The 18,213-nt window shown below is 40.9% G+C and overlaps 1 protein-coding gene and 1 long non-coding RNA gene across 10 annotated transcripts in view; one reads left to right on the forward strand and one right to left on the reverse strand.

The window, feature by feature from the left end:
• MIPOL1 (mirror-image polydactyly 1) overlaps positions 1 to 18,213 on the reverse strand; it is a 357,774-nt gene that overhangs the window by 188,978 nt on the left and 150,583 nt on the right. The gene's annotated exons all lie outside the window — the stretch shown is intronic.
• LOC102380465 lies at positions 6,330 to 16,385 on the forward strand. Of its 2 annotated transcripts, none has more exons than XR_322843.2 (4): positions 6,330 to 6,381; positions 7,701 to 7,916; positions 13,732 to 13,875; positions 16,059 to 16,385. It is a non-coding gene; the product is annotated as an uncharacterized LOC102380465 (long non-coding RNA). The 2 variants fall into 2 exon arrangements; XR_322842.1 differs by lacking the exon at positions 16,059 to 16,385 and adding an exon at positions 15,602 to 15,642.

Consider the following 18,213-nt stretch of genomic DNA (forward strand, 5'->3'; position numbering starts at 1 on the left):
CCCCCCCCCTCCAGGCAGGGCTGAGACTTTCCCTCCATTTTTCCAATCAGTTCTTGCAGGTTAGAACTCAGCCAGCCTGCAGATTTCTTGGCAAAAGCAGGAAATCTGCAGGTTTCCCTGCTAAAAGGGGAAATCCGCATTTTCTCTGATAAAACCAGGAAACCCATAGTTTTCTCTGTTTTTCCATGGGAAACAGAAAACCCAGATCATCCTTCTCACTGCTTTCTCCCACATTGTAATGTCTATACTTCTATGGTTTCTCTGTTGTTCTCGATCTCCATGGATCAGTAATTCTCAACCAGGGTGCCATGGTTCACACAAATATGATTCATGGGATATATCCAGATATTTCAAATAGGAAGCCAGTGTTAGAAACATTTCTGAACCACTGTGGTCTTTCTGTGTTCACTGTAACAGAAGAATTGCTCTGTTGGCTTTCTATAGTAAAAAACAAGTGAAAACTAAAAGCTGGCAGTTTCCGAAGGGTGACTTGAGTTTAAGGAAGTTGAGAACCACTGCCATAGATGTTCCATTTGTTAAACTGTCTCCTTCTCCTAACTCTCTCTTTGAACACATAATTCAACAGTGTGTTATTAACTAATCTCCTTTCTGAAGTTAGTAGATAGATTAACAGTAGTATTCTAAAAAAACTGAGTGAGAAATTGAGTAGTTTAATTAAGTCTAAGGAATCCATGATGAAGCTGGAATTAATCTGTCCAACACCCTTGCTCTCAATACCATGCTCAGTCAACTAGACTATCTGATGTTTAGCTACTGCTTCTTATGGACACATATTATGTTGGCTACTTAGCAGAGGAACTGGTTTCACTGCAACCAACTGGCTTGTGGCCAGGAAGCAGCTTGTCAACCATCTGACACATACATCCCCCTTTTACAGATAGCTACTAATCACTCTTATCTACCCCTAGCCCTAGAAAAAGTTAAGTAACCTACAAGAGTGTTGTTCAGAAGCACACACATAATTGAAGGGTAGCAGTGAACATTGACTGGGATACCTGACTTTTTAGCCTGGTGAACTGGTGAGGTTATCTGAAAAAGTAGTAACCACAGCTTTAAACTGTTGGCTAAGCAATACATTTCCAGACTGGCCTTTTCTCTACAGACATTTCAGTTATGTAGGAGCAAATATCCAGCCTCATGTGTTCTCTTTTTGAACTATTTTTGGTAATGAAAATTCTGATTTTTTGATTCATTGCAAGGCATTTGGCTGCTGATATATACTGATTTATACAACAGTAACCTTGTTTTATGGAATGCAACAAATGTAAGTTGATGGACAGGAAAACAAAATTCTGTAAACAATCTGTCATTCTAATGAGCTGGTTTTCAAATAAGCTTCAATGGATTTTCTTGAAATCCATATGCAAACAAGACTATTGCCTAAATGTTAAGTTGGCAGTTACTGCACAAAAGGACAGGAATGCTTGTTGTCCTTTTTTTAAATACGACCACATTAGTTCAGGAAACAAGTATCAGGGATCACTGTGTGATAGCCAGAGTATTAATCTTGTTCAGTTATTGTAATCATGGGATTGGAAGTGCTTCTTTATGGTACACACTATCTGTTTGCTCTGATAAATACTGTACTCTCAATTGAGCTGTCAATTGCTTAAGAGCCTGTTTTCAAATTTCTTGTTGTGTAATGTGCATTCCCCAAACCTATTTAAATCCTAATAAAAGCTACTTTAAACTACACAGGACACTGGAAACTAAGACACAACTAGGAGCACAAGAGAAGAAAGTTTCAGTGGCCCTAACTAACTATAGCAAGAGATACTTCTAGAATAAATAAATGAACTCAAGAGCAGCTGGAACTTTATTCTTACTGCACCATTACATCCTACCCCCAAACAAAACAGAAACTACTTTACATGCTACACTGGTCAAGAATTTAATTCCATTAAGGCCAGACATTATACTTTTACTGATAAAATTATCAGAAACTGGTCTATACTCATAATAGAAAAGAAGTTTGGCACACATGGACTGGTTTAAAAATGGAAGAACCAGGAACCAGGTCTAAGATTTGCTCCCTGCCACCAAAGAGTGAATGTGTGTTTGGTTTGCTACCAACTTAAACTATGCCACTTACAGAAAGCCACATAACTTAAATCAAGTCCGCCTCACAAGTTTTGAATGTCCATACTAGCCTAAGTGAAAGCTTATTTGTATGCATGCAATTATAAACCCCCAAAGCTTATGAAATCAGCTTCTTTCCTTTACTCGTGGTTGCGATTTTTCCTTATCAAGATCTGGCCAAAAGTAGAATTGAAATATTTAAATTACAGATATTTTGTGAAATTTTATCAAATTCACACCCAAATCAGCTATATAGCAAAGAAGAAAAAAAAAGAAATGTATGCCAAAATCATGCTAAATTGAGAATACAGATTAAAAAAAGAATGGTCTGCTCAACTTAAACAATAGTGAAATATATATTTCATACAAATGGACATGTATCATGGGTTTTTGGGTTAAACAAAAGGACTTCCAATTGTATTAGTAAATTATCTAGAATTTTTGGCTTTTGTAATAAGGGGGTTTCCTCTTATACTTTGGCAATGAGTCTAAGCAACCCAGACTAGTGGAGGCTTAAGAGCATTCCAAACACAAAACCATCCATCTTGGAATGGAAACTGACCGTTACCTCCAAAAAGATAAGATTTTGGGCAACTTAAGTTTTAAGTATGTCTGCTTCCTGCTTCACTAAAAGCAGCTCAGATCATTTCTTTGAAGTGCAACCCACATTATGTGCAACTACCAATATCATCTGCACCCAGTTGAAATTTTCAGGCAATTGCTCCACTTGTGTGTACAGGGAAAGGCACCCTAAGTAGAGGGTGAACTGATGAAATTTTAAAGCAAAACAGAAAGCTGACAGAATGTTATGATATCCCCTGAAAGCAAAGTGGTAGGTCTGTCTGCCAAAACAAACACAATGGATAAATGTGTGACCACTGGTGAGAAGTGTCTGGATATCAGAGGACAGTATGCAGGACATAAAAAGAAAGTGTAATGAGAGAGACATATGCTGCTTAAATGTAATTTAGTCCCACAGTGCAAAGAAGAATAGCCTGAGTATTAGTTTAAAAACATTGGGATTAATGAATACAAACTTTTGGAATTTCTTCTGAGAAGTTGCTGATAAAAATCATTATTTCACAATGAGATTTATTAGATTGGTTTTGCAGAATGATTTAAATTAAGTCTCCCTATGCCATCTCAAGAGTCCTATCACATTCTCATCATCACTTTTAGAAGTGAGGTTCAGAAAATGCTTTTAGACTGAAAAAGTACTTGGATTGTAAAAGCCAAAGAGATAAAGGAGGCAACCTACAAAAGGCAAAAGGATTCTTACTCCTGACCTAGGCACCAAAACGTCAGCTTCTTTCAGTCAGAGGGAGTGGAGGCCATTATTTTATAACCAGTATTAACAAAAGCTTCTTTGCAATCCCTTTCTGGGATACAAAAAATAATTCACCATTTTATGAAGATGACAAGGAAAAAATACCTAAACCAAGGGCATCTTAAGCCTAGATACTATCCTACCTACTTGATGTCTAAGGATTTAACCTCTGCTCATCCCATGTATTTAAGTTCAGGAGAGTGATCCTATTGTACCCAGGGAGACACACAGTTCTCCTGCTCTTTCACCAGGCAGCCTAATGCATCTTAAGAAATGGATGCTATTCTGACCTGTAGAATCCCAGAACTGGCTGCCTTATAGGCTCCTCCTCCCACAGGCCAGAACAGGATTTCCCTCTGGAAACTAATAACTCTCCATTCTCTCAATGGTTAGCTTTAGGGACCCCTATCATGTCAGGACCCAAATGAAGATGTCTAGCTGACAGACTGGGACTGGCATCAATGGTGGTGGGGGTGGCAGCAGAGAAGCCTGATTTTTACCCAGTAGCACCACAGCTAAGGCACTTGCCCAGGACATGGAAGATCTGGATTCTAGGTACCTCTCAGCCTCAGTGGTTTAAATCCTTATTTCCCACTTCCCAAAAATATGCTCAGGGCTGAGTACTAGGGCTGTGTGAACTTTTGGCAGCCACTTTGTTTCAGAGGTGTTTCGGGCCATTTTGGTGCCCAAAACACCAAATCCAAATTGAAATGGAAGGTTCTGATGCGTTTCGGAGAATTTTGGAGTTTCAGAGTCAGGCTTACAGGCAAATAAAAACTAAGAAGAGGGAGGGGGAAAAGGGTGTTAAGGACTGCTCTGATATTGACATCTAGTTCCCAGTTTGATTCTCCAGGTCTCTGATCATTTCCCCAGATCTTCCCAGGGGGCATGGACGCCCGATCTGCGCATGGGGTTTCAGCAGGCTGCCGCAGCCTGGAGCCAGCGGCAGCTGCTCAGCACAGCCTGAGCTGAACGCTGAGAAGACTGAAGTGCTGCCACTGGCCTCAGCCTGCAGCGGCAGCCTGCTGAAACCCCGTGCGCAGATCTGGGGGCCTGTGTCCCCCAGGAAGAGCTAGGGGAAATGATCAGAGCTGGGGAATTCCTGCCACGCGACCTGGCTCCGCAGGGAGCAGAGATCCGAGCCAAGGACTCCTCCCTGCCTCTGCCCACCCTGTGCAGCCCTGGATCTCTGCTCTCTGCGGAGCCAGGTCACATGGCAGAGACCAGCACTGCCCTGCTGCATGACCTGGCTCCACAGGGAGCAGAGCTCCATGCTGGGCTCTCCTTGCCACTGCTGCCACCCACCCCACACAGCCCCACATCACTGGGGCAGCACAGGGCAGGCAGCAGCAGTGAGGAGAACCCCTCAGTGCAGATCTCTGCTCCCGGTGGAGCTGAGTCATGCAGCAAGGACAAGCAGGCTTGCTCGCCACTCTGTGCTGCTTCCCTGCCCAGCGACTTGGAGTGACAGGGATCAGAGATCCGTGTCTGCACGGAGGGCAGTGGCCCTCCCCCTCTCCTGGATGAGCCACCCACAACCCTGTCCTGCTCTCAGCTGGGTCCCCAAGCCCTGCCTAGCTGTGTGAAGCTTCCCTTGCAGCCCATTTGAAACAGATTCAGAGGAGATTCTCTGAAACAGATTCGACTGAAATGTAATAGGACAGTGATCTGAAACACCGAAACGAATCACTGTCCTCCGAGATGGCTGAATCTGAAACCAAACTGAAACACACCCGTTTCACACAGCCCTACTGAGTACATCGTCCACCCCTATGACTTGACAGTCAAGTGAAAGATTCATGTGGCCAGAAGGAGAGCAAGAAGGAGTCTGACTTTATCACTCTGAGTTAGGCACTATCCTGAGAGGGTGAGAGGCCCAGTCTGTGGCCCCTACTCCCTGTTTCCAGTGTTGTTTATGCATTTTGCACTAAATAGTCACTGGTTAAAATTAAATAACAGTATTGGAAAAAGAGAACATTAGCCAGAATGTAGGGCAGTGCTCACCTTACTGGGCCAGTCAGGCTCCTTTTTGCATGCTCTTATTTTGTTCGTATACGTTTTCAACCTCTGGCTGTTAGGGACAGTACTATCTGACAGCAGAGTAGTTTACTGTGCTGAAATACACATGTAGATGCTGACCACAGGTGTAAATTATGCCCATTCAGCCCAACCAGGCAGGGACCTGCTTCACCTTGGCTTAAATTTCTGCTGTCCTGGGCACACATGTTGATGCTATACCTGAGAGCAGTTTATTGTGGCTCAAAGTGCCCTGGAGTTTGCACATGTAGATGCACCCACTGGACACATTTACATGCAACACTGTGTTACAGTGGTAAGTTACAGCGATGTAGCTCATTGCTATGGCACCACAGCATAAGCAGGCATGAACCATGACATTGATGCTACTGTGCAGTAGGGTCGGAAATGACCCATGCACCACTGGGACTGCGCAGTAACAGTGGTTACTGCACAGTCACTTAGTACTTGCTAGTACTAAATGACTGTGCAGTAATGACTGCACAGTTGGGTGCTCATGTAGACGCACCTACTGACACCTAAAAGTCAGTGTCCCATATCCAAGAGGCTGAATGGAATATAGGTCTTAGAATCTGTCTAATGAAACTAATATGAACAAAATGAGCCCACAAATTACTGCAGTATAAAACTTTCATCTTCCCTTTCTTATTCCACATACATTTCAGTAACAAGGCATAATTGTTTTCCAGAAAATAATTTAAAGGAAATAAAAAATAAACCAACTAAGACAGTAGAAACTGTTGGGAATGTGGCAGGCACCCTGGGGGGCCTGCCACTTTAAGGGCACAATCAGGTAGCTACCAGGTGCCTGATTATGGCAGCCATTTTGAGAACAAGTGATATAAAAGGCTCCAGTCTGCTGCTACCAGTTCAGGTAGAAACATTGCCTGGCTAAGCTGCAGCAGGAACCTCAGAAGGTAGAAGGCTCTTGGTCCTGGGCATGACCTAAAACTGTACCCTACTGGGGATGGGTGGCCTGGTGGGGCTCCTACTGGTGTGGGAGCCCCCAGGAAATGCCAGACCAGTTACCTCCCCAGTGAGAAGCAAAGAGAGGTGCTTTAACCCCAGCCCCTCATCTCTGGGTGGACTTTGGAGGTAGTTGGGCAAGTAGTGGGGCCACGCATGGCAAGCAGAGTACCACTTGAATCCAGGTAGGATGTGAGATCCCAGAGCGGGTAGTGTAGAAATGTGAGAGTAGGGGGCTAGGTATGCTCATGTGTAGGAGCCTGAGCCCAGGAGGGATGTGAAATCCCGGAGACCCTAGAGGCGGTAGCATAAGGAGCGTAGAGTGTGGACCCGCAAAGTGTAGGGCTGAATGGGAGTCAGCCTGGAGGGCTGTGCGTCAGGGGGGCTGAGTACATTATTTATTGACTATACTATTTAAGGGGATAAGGATGTATCACTTTTGAAAATGACCATTTATTAAGGGTCTTTCTGTCTCTCAAGAGATTACAATTTGCACAGTTTTAAAAAACACTTTCAATATAGTAATCGTGTTATAAACTTGAATTAAAAACTCTTCAAAGTATTTTAAAATGTATTTTGTACATACTGATAGCATATAGTACTAAATGTGTTTAAAGGCACACAAGAGAAAAAACAACAATCTACACAGCAAAACGCCCACAAGTTCATAAACAGCACTAATTTACTTGATTGCATTGTATGTCTTCAGCAAAAATTATAAATTACATGAATGTTGTTATGCCAATATGTATAACTGTTACTGTTCATCTTAATATATTGTTTTGGTGAAAGTTGTAAATAGACAACTACTACAATATCTTCTGGATTAAATAAAAGCCATGATGTATGATTCAAGACTTCCCAGGTAAGGACTGACAGATTTGAAGAAGTTAGAAGTGGAACAGAAATGTGGATTTATCTAGCTTTGTCCCTTTTAGTGTATTTAAAAAAAAAAAAAAAAAAAAAAAAAAAAAAAGAAAAAAAATTCCTAAAATAGTCTGTGTCCCATCTAGATTTAAAGGACTAACAACAATGAGGCTTCCAAAACTTCTCAGGGAAGAATATTCAATTGTGTATTATACTTCAGTGTCAGGAATTGCACATGACATTCAACCCAACTTAAATTTTGCTTTATTTCATACTATAATTCTTTTCTTTTTACCTCTCTGATTTTCCTCAATCTCCTCCTCTTTACTGTTCACACAGATTTTTTTTTTTTAACCTCTTAACTGCATATTTAACCTCTTTTTTTTTTTTTTTTTTTTTGTAGTCGCTTTCCTGTAGTTCTCAATTGGTTTTCCACCTTGTTGATGTCCAAAAAAACTAGGAGCGCACAACTCAAGTCTTCAATGTTTTTGAGACATTCTACCCAATCCCAGCTTCACCACAGTCCCCGCCCCTGCTTTGTTTGGACCTCCCAGTTTTCTCTTCCACCCTGACTACTACACTGCCTCCATCTTTGGCCTGATAGCTCAGACTGCAACAGGTAACTGATGTGACCTCAGCCTGCCTATGATAACTCACTCAGTGACTGTCCATGGCCCAGTTACTCTTCACAATTTGCTGGAACTACCAAGACACCCTTGGTTCCAGAACCCTTGGGGGTATGGATCCCACCAAATCTTCTACAGACGGGGACACCAGAGACTCTGGTGAGGCTTAGATTAGGCAGGACAGGACCAAGGCAAAGGTCTGAGGAGCACACACAAGAGTGGTGTTGCTGGGACAAGTCCCACAGGAAGTAAGAGAGGTTTTATAGTCCCCCTGTTAGAAGCTTGTGCGCGGGCCGGGAGCGGTCCGAGGCCCTCGGGGGGGGGGTTTCCGCGCGGCGGGCTGTGGCCAGCAGCCCGGACACGCCGGGTCGGGGAAGACAGGCGGCACGCTTGAATTAGGCACAGACGCTTAGTGGTTGATTTAAGATTATTTTACTTACACCGAAGATGGTCGCGGTGCAGGCAGGGAAAATTGAGGTGCAGTTAGAAAACAAAACTCGAACCTGCAGAACATGAGGGTATGTCGCAATGGGGTTCGGTGACAGGAAGATAAACCTGCAGGACTCGAACCCGGGTAGAGCTCTGGATTCACTCACACGAAGTTTGCTAGGCTCCGTGGAACTTGCGCGCAGGGAAGGGTACGTCGAGGGATCAGGTGGCGATGGGGAGAGGCGAGAGGCTGATCAGACCCCTATAGCCTTCTTGTGATACATGCTGGGTCCGATAGGCTCCTCAGCGCTTAGAGATCTTCACAAGACATGAAGTTCTCCTCCTCCTGATAGTCGTGGAGTCCTCCAACTTGGGCGGAAACCGCTCAAGCCTCTTATATGGCTAGCAAGCCAATCTCTAGCCGCCATGTGGGAATAATTTAGAACTGGCCAACAGTGGGACACAAATTTGAATACAAATGGCGGGAACTCCTTGCAGCGGGCACTTCTCTTTTTGCAACTAAGAAATGCACCCTGCAAAGAAAGCTACGAGTGGCGGGAAATAATTCAGCAGTGCCGAAGCGCACACAAACAAAAATCACACCCTTGGGTTGTGACAGCTTGAAGTTCCTATAGGTTCTCCCTTCTCTCCTGACTCCTCATCAATATTCTCATGGGACAGACAAAGCTGGGCTGGTGAGGTCTTAGCCCCTGACTACTGGCTCAGCAACTCTGTTTGAATTTCCATGGTCATAACATGTCTAAGACTTTGCAAAGCTTACTGAAATTCAATATATGTACTACATTGGTAAATTATGATTAAAATGACTGTTTAAGAGCCATGGACAGAAATACAAGAGAGTATCAAAATCTAGAATAACAATGTCAGTTCCTGAACACATTCTTTCAATGTGTTGCTTAAGTAAACAGATTGTAATAGGACAGATTTACCCAATAAATAACTTTTAAGTCAAAATTTGAGGTCCTGTAACAGGTAACGTTTCTATTAAAGTCAATAGGATTTTTAAGTACTGAGTTGGCAAATCAGAATGTGGCCCAACACTGCACAAACATAGCATTCCACATTGTCAAAGTACAGTGCAAACATTCTTTCCAACACCTCAAAACATACATTTCAGGCACCAATATGACTTGCTACATCCACAGAGAGTACCCTTCTGTTCTCAAATCAAATACTGTTGTTTATAATACATGGAAAATATCTTCTATAAGTTGTCACTCCTGAAAGAGGCTGCCAATAATAATTTAAACCATTTTTTTTTCCTGTTTCATCCCAAGGTTTTGACATTAAATATTTAAATTAATTCTAGAAAGTGGTTGGGGAGTCTGAGCTGTGTGAACCTAGAGCTTAGCACTATGATAGATGAGTCAAATAGCAATTAATCAAACAAGCTTGCATGCAAATTTACTGTCATTTTCAAAGGGGGGAGAGATTCTTATGTGTTGAAGAAAAGATGAATGCTCCAGTTGAAAATTCATTAAAGCTTATAGTTAAAGATATACGACTTGATCATGCCCTCAAATACTATGCAGACATGTATCTTGTAAGTTCTACACAAGACACTGTTTGCACAAGAACAACAGGTGATTTAACAATGCAAACAATGATGCATCTCAGGGCAGCATTCAGCCAAAAGCTTGTGACATTACAATGGAGAAAATGCAATATTAATTAAAAATTTGCTTCAGAAGTTCAAAAAGACAAATTTTAATCCTTCTTCTGAAGGAAATTTTGCATTCACATTTACATATTTACTCATATTTAGCATTCATAGACTAAACAGAGAAATGTATTATGAGACCTTCTTAAAGTTAGACTAGGAACTCCTTCAGGATCCTCTACTCCCATTCCTGCAATTACCCTGCCTAATTACACCACTGATTAGGTAAGGGAGGTAGCTGCCCTAGGCATTGCCTGCATGGGGGAGGAGGGAGAGGGAAGGAGTAAGTGGGACAAAATTGAAATAAATGGCTGCCACCACAGCTGTGCAATCACAATTGTCATCACAGTTGTGCAGTGTGGTGGCAACCGGAAGCTGCCCTTGTGTGGCAGGTGCTCTGGGTGCCTATCTGCCTGTAAGCTGACCTGTTCAGCAGCTCAGGAAAACTGCACCCTGTGAAACCAGTCAACACCACTTCAGCAGTAAAATTAGGAACAGTGAAAGAGCAACATTGACTTTTACCAAGTGAAATCTTAACCCCACCGAATTACTGGAAGTTTTACCTAGAAACACCCAACACTGGCCTATACAGAAATCACAGAATATGTTACTTCAAACTGAGTGGCTAGGGTTAATATATTCCAACAACAAGATCTCCTCAGATCTTTGTTGACTACCTCTTACTTCTCTCTGAATGGACTTTTTTTTCTTCCCTTACTATTTCAACAGGGAAATCCGAACTACATGCAATCATTAAATAATATCACAGAGCACGGAAATGAAAATTAAAACAAACATTATTCTTTTTAGGGGTGAGAGTTTTATAGGTGAATCATCATATCTGACTCAAGATTGAGAGAGTACAATGTCCAGTGAGGTTTTTACTATAAAACACTAGTTGGTTACCACTGACAGTTTGAAAAAGATAGCCTTTACATTTTTTCCCAGCTGTTGTCTGATACAATGTCACTCACAATTTAGGAAAGATCCAGGGATGAACTAACACATTTTAAGACCGTGAATTTCAACCAGGATACAACAACACCCTGGGGTGCTTTGAGAACCTTTCAAGAGTGTCACAGGGTGCCACACAATATTAGCACTGGTAGGTGTTCAAACACGATTCACAAGCTAAACTTGGAGATTTCAAATAAGAATCCATAGCATCCAAAACTGACCTGTTGTGACTTAAGTTCTTTGCAACAAAATAAATTGCATTATTATTTTTCTGTAGTCAAGAAGCAAGTAAAAACTAGGAGCTGGCATTTTCAAAGTGGTACCTCGAGTATAAAAAGCTTGAGAACCACTGCTCTAAGAAATATTCAGGCAGCTGTAAGCCTTACTTATAAGTACCATAATTAAGCAAGCCAAACATATACCATATTTTCTCGTATTCACCACACCCCAGAATATAATATGTACCTTATTATTGAAAGGCATAATGAACAACAACAACAAAAGAGATCTTTCTTTACATTAAGTAACTAAGTGGCAGTAGCTAGAGAGCACAGCCTGCTCACTGTTCAGCTCCTAGCAACTCGCATGCAGATTTACTTTCACTTTTGCCTGTAACAGAACATTTCACACATATAATGCACACTGAGATTTCCAGCAGCTATTTTGGGAGAGAAAGGTGTGTATTGTATATACGAAAATATGGTATAAGAATTGAGAAGTTTTCATTCATTTCTTCTTCCTAACGTCACCTACATAACTACCCTTCAAAAAGTAGAATCTTAAATCAGGTGGTGGTCAACCAGCTCTTTTGTAAGATCCTGGTGGACAGTGCTTTCCCCATGTCATTCCAAAAAGTTCAAATGGACATGTATGGGAAGAGGTTATTCTGTACCTCACAGCTTCTAAACTCTCCCAGCCAACTAGACTTGTTTAGCTTAATTAACTTCCTTTCAGAACCAGCAGACAAAATAAGGCGGTTTTTCTGGTCAGCTCTCTCCAAAACATGAGATTTGGTGAATTTGTGCAAGCAATTTCTTAAAGTGGCTAGATGTACAGAGTAAGCAAATATGACAATGCTAAAAGCATTTACCCTATCAACTCAATGGAACAGAACTGAAAGAAAAATAATACCACTAGTCACGTAATTGGACTTCACTTTTTTGGTCACTTCTTTAATGGGCTTCTGCTGTACAGTTTCTGTGCTTGGCTTCCAAAATGAAGAGATTAGGATGGTTTTCCTAAGGCTGAAATGGAGACTGACAACTCGAGTGCAAATGCCACCTCCCTTGATGTACCCTGCCACAATACTGTTCCGAGTTAAACCTCAGCTTTTTGGAGACAAAGCAGAGAAGAGTTGCACCTTATAGATTAACTAATTCAGGGATGCTTATCATCTATAATGAGGATGCTCAACCTCCTGGCCCATGGGTCAGATCAACACCTCCCTCCCCCACCACCACCTGGCCCTGTGTCATTCAGTCAATGGGGGCTCCTTATGGGTCCAGAAATTTGACAGCAGGGGAGGGGTGCCACTGCTCCCCAGCTGCCAAATTTCTGAACGCATGGGGAGCCTTGGGTCCTGCTCTAGTTCCAGCACGCGGGGTCAGGCCCAATCCCGGCATGTAGGACCTGGACTAGGCCCCAGGGCTCAACCCTGGCACATGAAGCCTGATCTGGACAAGAAATTGGCCCTGCACTACTTGCCTGGTCCATGGGGCCAAAAGTTTGAGCACCACAGATCTATAAGAGGGGGAAAACTTTTTTGGAAAGTGTGTCACAAATTTGCCCTGCACCCTCCCCAAGTGCTACTCCAATCCCTTTCCTCTGCTCAATCTATTGCTTTCCCTTGTACTCCCTACTTTGTGCTCCTGCCTGATCTCCTTGTGTCTTCTACTTCTTGCCTTATCTGCTGCTGTGCTGCCTGATCTTATGCGTCACACAGGGAGTCTGCCTGTGTCACTTGTGATGCTCAGGCTGCAGGTTGGCCACCCCAGGGCTATAAAGTCCAACTGCGCCTTGCCTTTTCCCCAGTTTCTGGCTAAGATGGCTACCTCTCTCTCTTCAGCTTTTAAATGAGCACTTATTCCCCCCTGCTTTAAATGGGGCTCACTAACAATTTCAGCATAGCACAAGGGTAATCTTGTAGGCTGAATCTATGAGCTTATGCTGACCCTTTCATCTGTTACCAATCAGAGAAAAGCACAAGAAATAAAGGCAAAAATGAGAATTTGCTGTTGCCAAGAGAATTTGGGAGAACAAATCAGGATTGTCCAAAAGTTACTCAAATTAGCTACAAACCAGCATAAAGACCTCTACCACCCCAAGTCATAAACTGTGATTACTGCGCTCTGCCTTTCTTCTCCTAACTCCCAACAAATATTAGAGGAAGCAGGAAGAGCAGTAGAAGGTACAGTGTCTTAGCACAGCAACTATATCACTATCAGATGTTCTTTCTGTTATGCTATTGCCCATCCTAGCACAGTGAACTCGGTGAATTGGCCTTTAGAGAAGGGGGGAGGGAATAAGAGGAAACCAGTGCAAAAACAAATGCTAATTTGAAAGATTCATTTTATAAAAGCATTTTAAGATTTTATAGCAAAGATTTCATAGCATGCTTTTACTAGTGTGGTCATGCAATATTGCTGCCCTTTAAATAAAAACACAGAATCCCCAAGTTTAAATTCCAGAGTTCTAATTCTTTTCATCTAACCACTTTGTTGTTGTTCCCAAATTTGGTGCAGCTTACAGGTGTAACCCTTAAATGAGAAATGTTCCCTCGCATGTGGTGAGAATGCTTGAATGCTCCACGAATCACAGAGAAAACTAAGCTGTGCAGCACATTTGGTGTAAAAGCAGAGAAATGGTTTGAGAACAGCCTAAAAAAGGTTAGTATGACACTGTCTCATTGTGACTACTGACATTTATCAGTTATTAGTCATTAGTTGAAACTGATAACAGTGGGCAATCAAGCATGCTGCTTCCAGTCCTTACTTTCAACTGCCACAGTGGCATCTGTTGCCAAACAGTGCCTTGAAATGAAAAAGGGTGCTTTCAACTTGTTTCAGATGAGCAACTGGGAGCATGCCAATCTTTTTTACATGAACAGTCATAAGCATGTTCCTGCACAACAGGATGTGATCAAACTACTCAAAGCTGTAAAACCAGGTTCACTTGCCAATTACATTATTGCTTCAGTCCAGGGTATTAGAGACACAATACCACACTGGCCATGAAACTATTGCTTTTCTTCTTTGACAAATTCTATACCTTTTAATACTTAAAATTTGTATAACAGCAGTCTGTTCCTGATTATAAAATATTTCTACAGGAAAAATTAGGACACAGTAAATACATGATCTTCTGCGCTATGTACTCTGTAGTATTATCCACACTCCTGGCCTCCTTTTAAAACCACCTTCCTCAAGGTTTACTAACAAAAATTGCATTTTTCTTCCCTTTTGGGAGAAGAAAAAGGGATATGATTTACTCAATGCAAGTCAGTTTCAGCTGCCAACTTTTTAAACACATTAACATTCCAGTCCAGAAGGTGTAAAATGGTTGCTAGCCTGCTGCTGCTTTGAGGCATTACACCATATTGCCTCCTGCTGGTAACTAATTCCCTTAACTATTACATAATTGTGCCTATAAGCATTGTGTGTGTCAATAGCTGATTTGGTTATTCAACTGTAAACAAACAGAAACTTAGAAGAACTGTGTTACAATCATCTGAATAGACAGATTATTTCTCTGAATGGGTTAAGACAAATCTGAGCATAAAACAAGAAACTGACTTCTTCATTCTTGTAGCAGTCGGCATCTTTTCTCTATTTCCTTTTCCAAGAGCAGCCATATAACTAACAGGATCTACACACTGCCTGGGTTTGTTCACTAAAAATATACCTTGGAAATTACAACCAAATGGTCGAATATTGGGTTTTTGTTGTTGTTTTTTTTAATGGGTTGGTGGCGGGGGAGGGGGAGTAAGATGGATGTCAATGTTTAGCCATCCGTTAGTTGCTTGTTTTTTATTCACTTGAAAATACATACTAAAAGTAATATCAAATATTTGAGTTTATACCATTTTATTTGTTTTTGCACATACAAAAAATAGTTTGCATATTTGCTCAACAATGTAGTGAATGATCTAAGATTACATACACGTGCAACTTGATAGAGTAATAATAGTACTCGCATCTTTCTGTTAATAAGACACTGAGTTTACATTTGAAATCTCAGAGGAGGTACAGGGGTTCCTCAGTGTTTGGGATCCACAGAGAACTTTATTCTATAATTTTTCCTAGGACTGAAGTAGCACTTCTAGTTTGTTCACCAGTGAAAAATTCAAGTAAAATTTAAAGACAAGAAATATAACTAGTTAACTATTATCAAGCTACGTGTACTGTACCAGGCAAATTAAATGTTAACTATACAATATAACCACCATAACATATTCCTGGATCACACCTGAAAGACCAGATGATGATAACCTGTATTTGCATGCTTACGGAAGACACACAATTTACTATAGTGTATGCACACTTAGCACATTATTAAATATTAAACTGAAACCAACTCAGTAAATTGAGGTTGCATGGCCTCCATATGTCATAGCTTCTTACAGAGAAAAATTGAAGTCCTAACAACAGCAACAGAAGATCTTCCTGCTACTTAACGTAAATTGTGATCAATTTTCAAGAGCATACTACTGTGAAGACACTCACTGAGAGAGGTTAGTAGGTGCAGATTCATGACACAAAACCCATATAAAATCCTTAATACCTGACAGGCAGCTTTTGCTCATGGGGACTTGGCTACATTGCTAGTGAAGACTGGCATTGCTGGTCTTGGCACCAGAGAATACTAAGCTGTGGAAAAGAGATGGTAGTCTTCACACCACCTCATAAGGCTTTTAGCCAACACCACCAAACTCTTAAATGCTGCGTTCCAGGGAACAGTCACAGTCTACATACATCTAATAGTGACTGTACTCTTGCTTTGGGTCAGTCTTTGTGCACATGTGATCTTGCACTCACTTAAAATGAATTAAGCATTTACCTTTACCTTGCAGACGCTACCAAGACCTGAAGCGGCCACAAATCTCTCAGTAATTCAGGTTTATCAAGCTAAGGATACCAATGTTTTGAAATACATCTGGTCCTCTATCCTCTTTCTGTTATCACTGTAATATCTGTACAATCTTAACAATAGAATAACAATTTCTTTGTCACAAATTTCCAAAGTAAAAATCTACACTGAAATCATTATGAACCATCATTAAAAAATGCATATGTTCTATTAACAGTAATTAGTTTAAAATCCTACTGCTATGAATTGTAAAGATCATAAAATGGAATAATACTGTTTGGTATAAAATACAGACAGTATAGTATAATTTACCTAAAATGTTCCTATCGCTTGAATTATCGATGTAAACGCACTATGAAAACTATTATACTGTGGTACTCTTGGCATCTGCCCCATTAGTGTATGGAATAACCAACTTTTTATTAATTTTCTGGTTAATTATCTGGAAAAGCAGTGTCTTACAAATGTGAGTCTGTGAAGTTTACTTTTATACAAGTTAAAAAAAAAAAAAACTACACAAATATACTGCTCCAATTCCAAAATCCAATAGCTTAATAGGTTTTATGAACCATACATATTTGAAAACATATTGCGACAGAAAAGCAAAACAACAACAAAAGAAAAATACCAAGCATATCCTTCTCTTTTGCTGAATTCTTTTCTTTTACTGGTTGCCCAACTTTCAATGTCCTGTATAAAGATAAAAAGCCAACCATAATTAAAAAAAATATTGAAGGCCATAAACCTTTGGCAGGACAGTTGGGTTTTTTCACCAGTACATATGTTGTGTACTACTTTTTTTTAACATGTAATCACGTAACCACATACATTCTGGCATGGCAAATGGTTGAAGGAAACAGGAGCCCGGCAAAGATGAGAGCAGGAGAAACATATATCAACATATTCAGGCAAAGTTCATCTAATTTAAATAAAATGGTCAAACAGTGATTAGAAGGTATCACCATGCCCTGAGGTTGCCTTTACAAATGTTTATGCTTTGTTCAAAATAACTTTTTACAATGCTACCTGGAATCCTTTTCACTTGCTTACAGTTTTTGTTCATCTGTAAACTGTGCTCTACTATTTTATAAATAATGTCCATTTGCTATGTAAAACCCTACCTCATCCCCAGATCCCCAGGATGATATTCACATCCATATAGAGACTAACAAAAAATCCTATGCAGGACTTCAATGATCTTGAGCATCACCACGGGGGAAAATAAGACTGGTTGAAGTGTGGACCTAAATATGCCCCACAAACAGAAATCAGCAGTAGGTCTTCTGAATCAAGTAAAGGTGGTCTATTCTGCAACATATTTACTATTCCTCATTTGAAATGGGGTGGGGTTGAAGAAGAAAACAAAACCAAACAATAAAGAAACCCCAATTTTAATATCTACTGTATTCATTCCCAAATTCTCTGGACCAAAGGATGACCTGAAAACTTCTCTATGTCAACTATGCAGTTGGTCCAGTAAAAGATATCACTCAAAGAAATCGTTGCTGCTGATATAATTCCTGGACCATCCCAGCTACAACATCAGAATAACACTATAACTTTATCAATCCTCAAAAATTTCTCTTGTACCACCATGCACCTTTATCATTAAAACAGATAGTATCTGAGGGAGGACCAAACTGAAATTTGATCCTAGTTTTGGATGAAGATGAGAGCTGGCATTTAACTTAATCTACCTACTCTGGCAATATTGCCATTATACTTTAAACAGACAGCTGGGATTGTACTTGGAGTTAATATTGGAGCAGCCATAACATGCCTACACTCACCCTGTTTGCTGTGGAGGAAGCTCCTTGCAGTAGCTCAGATAACAACAGTGGCCTGTATGCCATGGGATACATGGGATCAAGCCACAGGACAGGATGAGAATAATGCGCATCAAATGCATGTGTACCTAGATTAAGTGGTGCAAACTACCCATGGAAAGAGCACAGATAAGTTGTGGTTTCTATTGCAGACCCAGACACCTAGCAGTAGACACTAAAAGACTGCATTCCTATCTGGACTCAAAGAGCAGCTGTGCTCAGCACCCCTATTACTGCAGTCAGTCATGGGAAAAGTTTATGAAAAATGTAACTAGTTAAAGTTAAAAGTTAGCAGCCTTTAAAATTAAGTTG

Source organism: Alligator sinensis, unplaced genomic scaffold, assembly GCF_000455745.1.
Source record: "Alligator sinensis unplaced genomic scaffold, ASM45574v1 scaffold280_1, whole genome shotgun sequence".
NCBI classification, from domain to species: domain Eukaryota; kingdom Metazoa; phylum Chordata; order Crocodylia; family Alligatoridae; genus Alligator; species Alligator sinensis.